The sequence below is a fragment of the Nansenia antarctica genome, assembly GCF_963989245.1.
Source record: "Nansenia antarctica genome assembly, chromosome: 2".
Lineage (NCBI taxonomy): Eukaryota > Metazoa > Chordata > Actinopteri > Argentiniformes > Microstomatidae > Nansenia > Nansenia antarctica.
The window spans coordinates 27,198,009-27,204,783 of record NC_137675.1 but is presented as its reverse complement, the minus strand read 5'-3'; the positions used below and the strand labels follow the sequence as shown (position 1 = coordinate 27,204,783).

At 47.4% G+C, this 6,775-nt stretch overlaps 1 pseudogene across 1 annotated transcript in view; it reads left to right on the top strand.

Annotated features, from left to right (window-relative positions):
• LOC308150032 (phosphatidylinositol 4-kinase type 2-alpha-like) overlaps positions 1 to 6,439 on the top strand; it is a 9,864-nt pseudogene extending 3,425 nt beyond the window's left edge. The window contains exons 2-5 of the transcript XR_013938010.1: positions 208 to 306; positions 5,231 to 5,364; positions 5,736 to 5,795; positions 6,278 to 6,439. The product of XR_013938010.1 is annotated as a phosphatidylinositol 4-kinase type 2-alpha-like (transcript). The remainder of the gene's footprint in view (positions 1 to 207; positions 307 to 5,230; positions 5,365 to 5,735; positions 5,796 to 6,277) is intronic.
• The last annotated feature ends 336 nt before the right edge of the window (positions 6,440 to 6,775 follow it).

Here is a 6,775-nt window from a genome sequence, read left to right as displayed (position 1 = left end):
TCTCTCTCCATTCTCTCTTCTCTCCCTCTCCCTCTCTCTGTCTCTTTCTCTCTCTCTCACCCCCCCATCTCCTCTCTCCTCCCTCACCCCCCCCCCCCCCCCCACTCCTCTCTTCCCCTTCTCTCCCTCTCTTTCTCTCTCTCTCCCTCTCTCCCTCTCTCTCCCTCTCCTCTCTCCCCCTCCCCCCCCCCCCCTCTCTCTCTCTAGGACACAGACTGGGTGGTGGTGAAGGATCCTATCATTAAGCTGGCAGCCATAGACAACGGGCTGGCCTTCCCTCTCAAACACCCCGACTCCTGAGAGCTTGTGAGTTTTAGTCACACACACACACATCACTGTACAACGTTGTAACGAAGCAGCGCTCCACTGATAACAACACATCTCATTATAGCGTACCTTTGACTAGCCCTGCAAACATATGTGACACGGTCTGGTCAGTTGGGCTGCAAGTCAGCAGCTGATTTAATGTTCAGACTTTTGTTTAGAAAAATGTGAATACATTTCAGCGTTGTTGAAAATCAACGACACACTCGCTAGTCTAACTAACACTGCTTGTTTTGTGAGCCTGCTAACATTGTAAAGTAGTGTTATAGTTAACTAGGTAGAAGTGGGGATGACTTACCGAATCCGTTGTGTTGCAGTATTTTGGCTTGACTAGCGAGTGTGTGTTGTGATTTTCAACCACGTTGAAATGTATTTCCGTGTTTCAAAATAAAAGTCAGAACATTTTGATCGGTTGCCGACTTGTTCCCCCTTTCACCAGCCACTGTCACATATGCATTCCCTCTTTGAACGATGAAATAAATGCCTACAATATGTTATATAGATAGAACCTATCTCTGGACCAATCGCTGTCGACTGCGAAAGAGATGCATTCTGTGTTTTGACCAATCACTGCCTAGGTCATCGTTTCTCAACGGGGGCGTTCAGACAACATCGGGGGGCGCTGGAACAAATATTTTTTAAAGGGGGGCGTTGAGGTGTTCTTGGGGGGCGGTCACGCATAAAGTATTTTCTCATGAAAAACAGCTGTCAGCAGTGTTATTACGGGTACGTTCGTAAATGCACGAACGGTCAGTTTGCTCGGACAAACCGTCTTTTCAAAGGTAGTATGGGTAGATCGCATGGCATTGAACAAACCACTTTTGCCACTTGATTGACGTACAGGTAAGCCAGTCTGCGATCTGATCTTTTCACCTACACCTAACACACGGTTCACCACGCATGCGCAGTTAACAGCGCCAACTACAAAAATACTAAATACCAGGCGAGACTAATTAACTAGTTAGCCTTCCAAGTTCTACTATTTACTATGTAGTACTAAAGAAAGGGTATACAAATGAGTGGGGAAGCTGGACCAAGTAAGAAACCCAATAACGTACAACTTCCATCCAGAATGGGAGGAGGACTTTTTTACACAATGTGATATTGGAAGTGCGTCAGTCTGATCTGCAAATCTACGATGATGGCTGTTTGGATGAAGGGAAATGTGGCAAAAGAGCGAAAACGTACGGCTGCAACGATAGCTTCTTATCGCGTCAGTCACGTTCTTGTTAAACACAAGAAGAAAACAAAGACGGCGAAATTGTGAAAAAAGCGTTTCTCGAGGCTGCAGATTGCCTTTTCGATGACAGATCCACAGTGGCTGATGACACCTTGCAAGCCTGCCTACACCTTGCAAACCAGCTCCTACAGCCCTGACTACTAGACACTAGCTGCCTCCTCCCAGTGCCAGGTCTCCCACTAAGGTAGAGAAATGCATTTATTTCCTCCTTTCAAACTAGGGAATTACCTGTTTTGTATCTGGTTTACTTTTCTGTTTGTTGGATCAGTAGTTGGCTACTGCAGACTGGCTGTCAGTGTGTGAGTGAGAGAAAGTGACTGTGTGTGTGTGTGTGTGTGTGTGTGTGTGTGTGTGAGAGTGTGTGAGAGAGTGTGTGTGTGAGAGTGTGTGTGTGAGAGTGTGTGTGTGTGAGAGAGAGAGAGAGAGAGAGAGAGAGAGAGGAGAGAGAGAGAGAGAGAGAGAGAGAGAGGAAGGAGAGAGAGAGAGAGAGAGATAGAGAGAGAAGAGAGAGGAGATGAGAGAGATAGGAGAGAGAGAGAGAGAGAGAGAGAGAGAGAGAGAGGAGAGAGAGAGAGAGAGAGAGAGAGAGAGGGGGGGGGGAGAGTTTGTGCTATGGCTCCCTATGCAGACTGGCAAATGTGTGTGTGTCTTCTGTGTGTGTGTGTGTGTGTGAGTGAGAATAGCAAAGAGGGAGGGTTTGTGATGGTCTTCTCCTGTGTGACAGAGAGAGAGAAAGTGTATTGTACTATGCAGGCTGGGAACTGTGTGTGTGTGTTGTGTGTGTGTGTTTGTAGTACGTGCGTGTACGTTTGCGATGTTTCAAGTAAAAAAAAAGTCAAAAGTCACTTTATTGTCCCATCACTGGGAAATTTGTATTGGGCTTGCACCCCACAGCAGCCAACAAAGAGCAACAGACAATACAGAATGTTAACACACAAACAGAAGGCAGCCCTGATTAAAACAAGAGTGGAAATAAAGCGATAAGCAAGATATGTTCACATTCATCTGGTGCAGTTTAAAAGTTTAACAGAAACGGGAATAAAATAATGTTTAAATCTATTTAATCTAGCGCGGGGAACTCTGAACCTCCTCCCAGAGGGCAGCAGTTCATACTCTGCATTGTTTCCTCCAGGAATTTTTACAATGGTGGCGGGTAGCGTTGACCCGCGCTAGCGCGCAGCGTGCACGCGCATGAAACGCGCACGCGCGCTCAAAACAACGACGTAATTTCAGCCAAAACTCGAGGATGGCCCAAAAAAATAAAATGTTTTCCCGTACTTCTCCCGTGTGTCTCTTATTGTCTGTGTCTGCATGTTTTTCCAGCATGTAATTCCGTTGTCAATAAAAAATTCGTCTCCCCTTCTTTTCATTATCATTATGGAGGCTTTATGGTTGTTGTAACTATTATGGGAAGCGGTTGACACAGTAGCCGCTTTTCGTGTACGCTGCAGTGGATCCCTTCACAACGCAGAAGAAAGAGGAGAGAGAAAACATTGTCAATGTGCAGGGAAGAATCATGTATCAGCAGGGTTCAACAGTAACGCTTGCCTGGGGCAAGTAAAAAAATTCGCCGGGTTTGTTTGCGCGAGCCCGAAGACGCTGCTGGATCCTGGATCTGTTTACCTGTGTGCAGGAAGAAAAACAGACGGAGCAGGCGCCAGACCAGACTAGATGATTGTGGAGTGAAGAGATTATTAAAGCGTACGCGATGCGACGGGTGATCGACAAGCACGTATACTTTCATAATATCTTCACTCCACGATCATCTAGTCTGGTCTGGCGCCTGCTCCGTGTTCTTCCTGCACACCGATGCACAGATCCAGGATCCAGCACCGTCGTCGCGCATATTGTAACATTTGAAGTAGTTTGTAGACTACACGCAGCCTAGATGTATTCGACCAATCACAAAACAGTTTTGCAAGCGCGTCGCTTCGCGCTTGTGGGTGTGTCTAGCGCTGTGAAGGTCTTTTTTTTTTTGAGAAATCTGAATGGTGGCGGAGGAAATTCCATCGTGGCGGCCCGCCACGATGAAATGCATGTAGAGGAAACACTGCTCTGCATGTAGGACATGGGAGGGATTCATGAGAATTCTATTAGCCTGTCTGAGAGTAGCCTGTTCAAAAATAGACTGCAGGGATGAGTGGTCTTTCACCCCTATGATCTTCCATGCAGTCTGTATCAGTCGGACCAGTTTGGACCTTAGTTGTACAGATAGGTTACCAAACCAAGATGTAATGCTGTATCTGATGAGACTCTCTAAGACAGACTGGTAGAAGAGTAGCATACATTTTTGGTCAACGCCATGAACTCTAAGGCGGCGTAGGAAGTGTAGTCGTTGTAATCTGCTACAAAGGCTGTCTACATGAGTGCTCCAGGTGAGTGAGTTGTCAATGAAAACCCCAAGATACTTGTAAGAGGCGACCTGGGAGATGGATTGTTTGTGGATGACCACAGGCCTGTGGTCCCCAACACCTCTGGGGTCGAACACCATCTCCTCAGTCTTCTTAACATTTAAAACCAGGCAGTTAACATCACACCATTTAACAAACCTCTGGATTTCAGAATAATAGTCAATTAGGTTTAAACTAGACTGGTAGATCTTGGCAGACTGGCTACTTGAAAAGTAGATCTTGGTTCAAAAAAGTGTGGGCACCCCTGCCTTATACCATACCACCATACCAGAACATCACAGCAGGAACAACCTATCTCAAAAAAGCAATCGTATTGTAACCAGTCCGGAAAGCTCTCTGTCGCTTACCAATAATCTAACCTGGAGAAATCAGCTACGAATGTCCCCTCCCCTCGCAGGTTCATTACAGTATATTGCATAAATGTATTACTGTTAAGTGTTGTTGTGGATGTTATCCCTAGTGCCATTCTGAGGTTAGCATTGCGATGTGTTCGTCTTAACGTTTACAAACTAAAATATACGATCGCTTTTTTGTGATATGTTGCTCCTCTGATGTCCTGGAAACTAACACATAAGCACTCCGAACAGCTGTCAGCGTCTTTTGTTGCTATAGGAAACCACTACTCTGCTTGCGATTGATCAGCTGTCAGCAGTGTTATTACGGGTACGTTCGTAAATGCACAAACGGTCAGTTCGCTCGGGCTAAACCGTGTTTTCAGTCAGAGCACCCATCTCTGAGCGCTCCCAGAGCGCAGAGCTCTAAACTTTGGAACTTTGTTATGTTTTGATATGAGAAATTCGAACTAAGTGGTCAGTTTATGAAAATAATACCATAGAATACTAAATACAATATTTAAATAGTAGCCCCCTAGCGTTTGCCGCCATATTGTGACACCACCCCCCCCCCAAAGTCCAATCAAAAATGAATAAATATTAGCATCATAAAACAGCAATTTGGCGAAATGCAACACCAGCACACTTAAAAAACAAACAATGTTAGTTGTAATATACAGTTTTGAAGCCTACTGTTTGTTCTGCACCGGACATGTGTGAAATCGCTGCTGTGTTATTGTTGTTCTGTGATATAACACAGAATATTAGTCAACATTAATATTCAGGGAAGAAAATAAGCCTACTTTTTTTGATGGGGGGCGGTAAGAGACCTGGATAATGGACAGGGGGGCGCTGGCCCAAAAAAGGTTGAGAACCACTGGCCTAGGTTATAGAGATGTGCTCTGTGTTTGAACCAATTACAGACCCGTTCTACTGGGCGTGGCTGTCCCAGGCCAAGGTCCCCTTCTCCCAGGAGATCAGAGAGCTGGTCTTGCCCAAACTGGCCGACCCCAACTTCATCAAAGACCTGGAGGAGGACCTCTATGAACTGTTTAAGGTGAGGAGGGAGGGGGGAGGGAGGGGGAGGGGGAGGGAGGAAGAGGGAGGAAGAGGGAGGGAGGGAGGGAGAGGGAGGAAGAGGGAGGGAGGGAGAGAGGGAGAGGGAGAGGGAGGGAGGGAGAGAGAGGGAGAGAGGGAGAGAGGGAGAGGGAGAGGGAGTGGGAGTGGGAGAGGAAGAGAGAGAGAGAGAGAGAGAGAGAGAGGGAGAGAGAGAGAAATTATATTATATTTTTTTCATTTACAGGAACGAGGGGAGGAGAGGAGGGGAACTGTGAGAGATACTGTGAGGGAGAGATGAAAACTGATGGTTTTTTGTGTGTGTGCGTGTGTGCGTGTGTGTGTGTCTGTGTACGTGCGTGTGTATCACAGAAAGACCCTGGCTTCGACAGAGGACAGTTCCACAAGCAGATAGCGGTGATGAGAGGACAGGTGGGTCTCAGCGTATACAGCCCCTCTACACATCAACTTACTTTCTAGGGTCGCAAATGGCGTACCACAGCAGGACAACCGCCCTGCCCCAACACTTGAAAAGGAAACATTCCAATATTTTAAAAATGCCAAAAGTCGCCAACTGAGGGGTGTTCTGTTCAATGAAGTACAATTAGAGTCAAACTAGATACAAAGAAGGAAGACATAGATAATTGCATGACTTCACCTTTATCATTAGCATTGAAAAACACGTTTGTTTTTGTAAATTAATCAGTTAACCGACTTATCGATTAATCAATAGAATAATCTACGGTTTAACCAATTAACCGGTTTAACCAAAGTATGCCCTTATCTTTTCCATGTACTATACACCAACTGACCTAACCTCTGTCTCTGTCTCCCCCCCCCCCCCCTCCTTCCTTCCTTCCTCCCTCTCTCCCTCTCCCTCTCCTACCCCCCTCGCCCTGTCCGCCATGCCCCAGATCCTGAACCTGAGCCAGGCCATGAAGGATGGGAAGACCCCCCTGCAGCTGGTCCAGATGCCCCCCGTCATCGTGGAGACGGCCAGGGCCCCCCAGAGAGCCAACAGCGAGTCCTACACACAGAGCTTCCAGAGCAGGAGACCCTTCTTCACCTGGTGGTAGAGGAGGAGGAGGAGGAGGAGGAGGAGGAGAGGAGGAGGAGACCCTTCTTCACCTGGTGGTAGAGGAGGAGGAGGAGGAGACCCTTCTTCACCTGGTGGTAGAGGAGGAGGAGGAGGAGGAGAGGAGGAGGAGGAGGAGGAGACCCTTCTTCACCTGGTGGTAGAGGAGGAGACCCTTCTTCACCTGGTGGTAGAGGAGGAGGAGGAGGAGACCCTTCTTCACCTGGTGGTAGAGGAGGAGGAGGAGGAGACCCTTCTTCACCTGGTGGTAGAGGAGGAGGAGGAGGAGACCCTTCTTCACCTGGTGGTAGAGGAGGAGGAGGAGGAGACCCTTCTT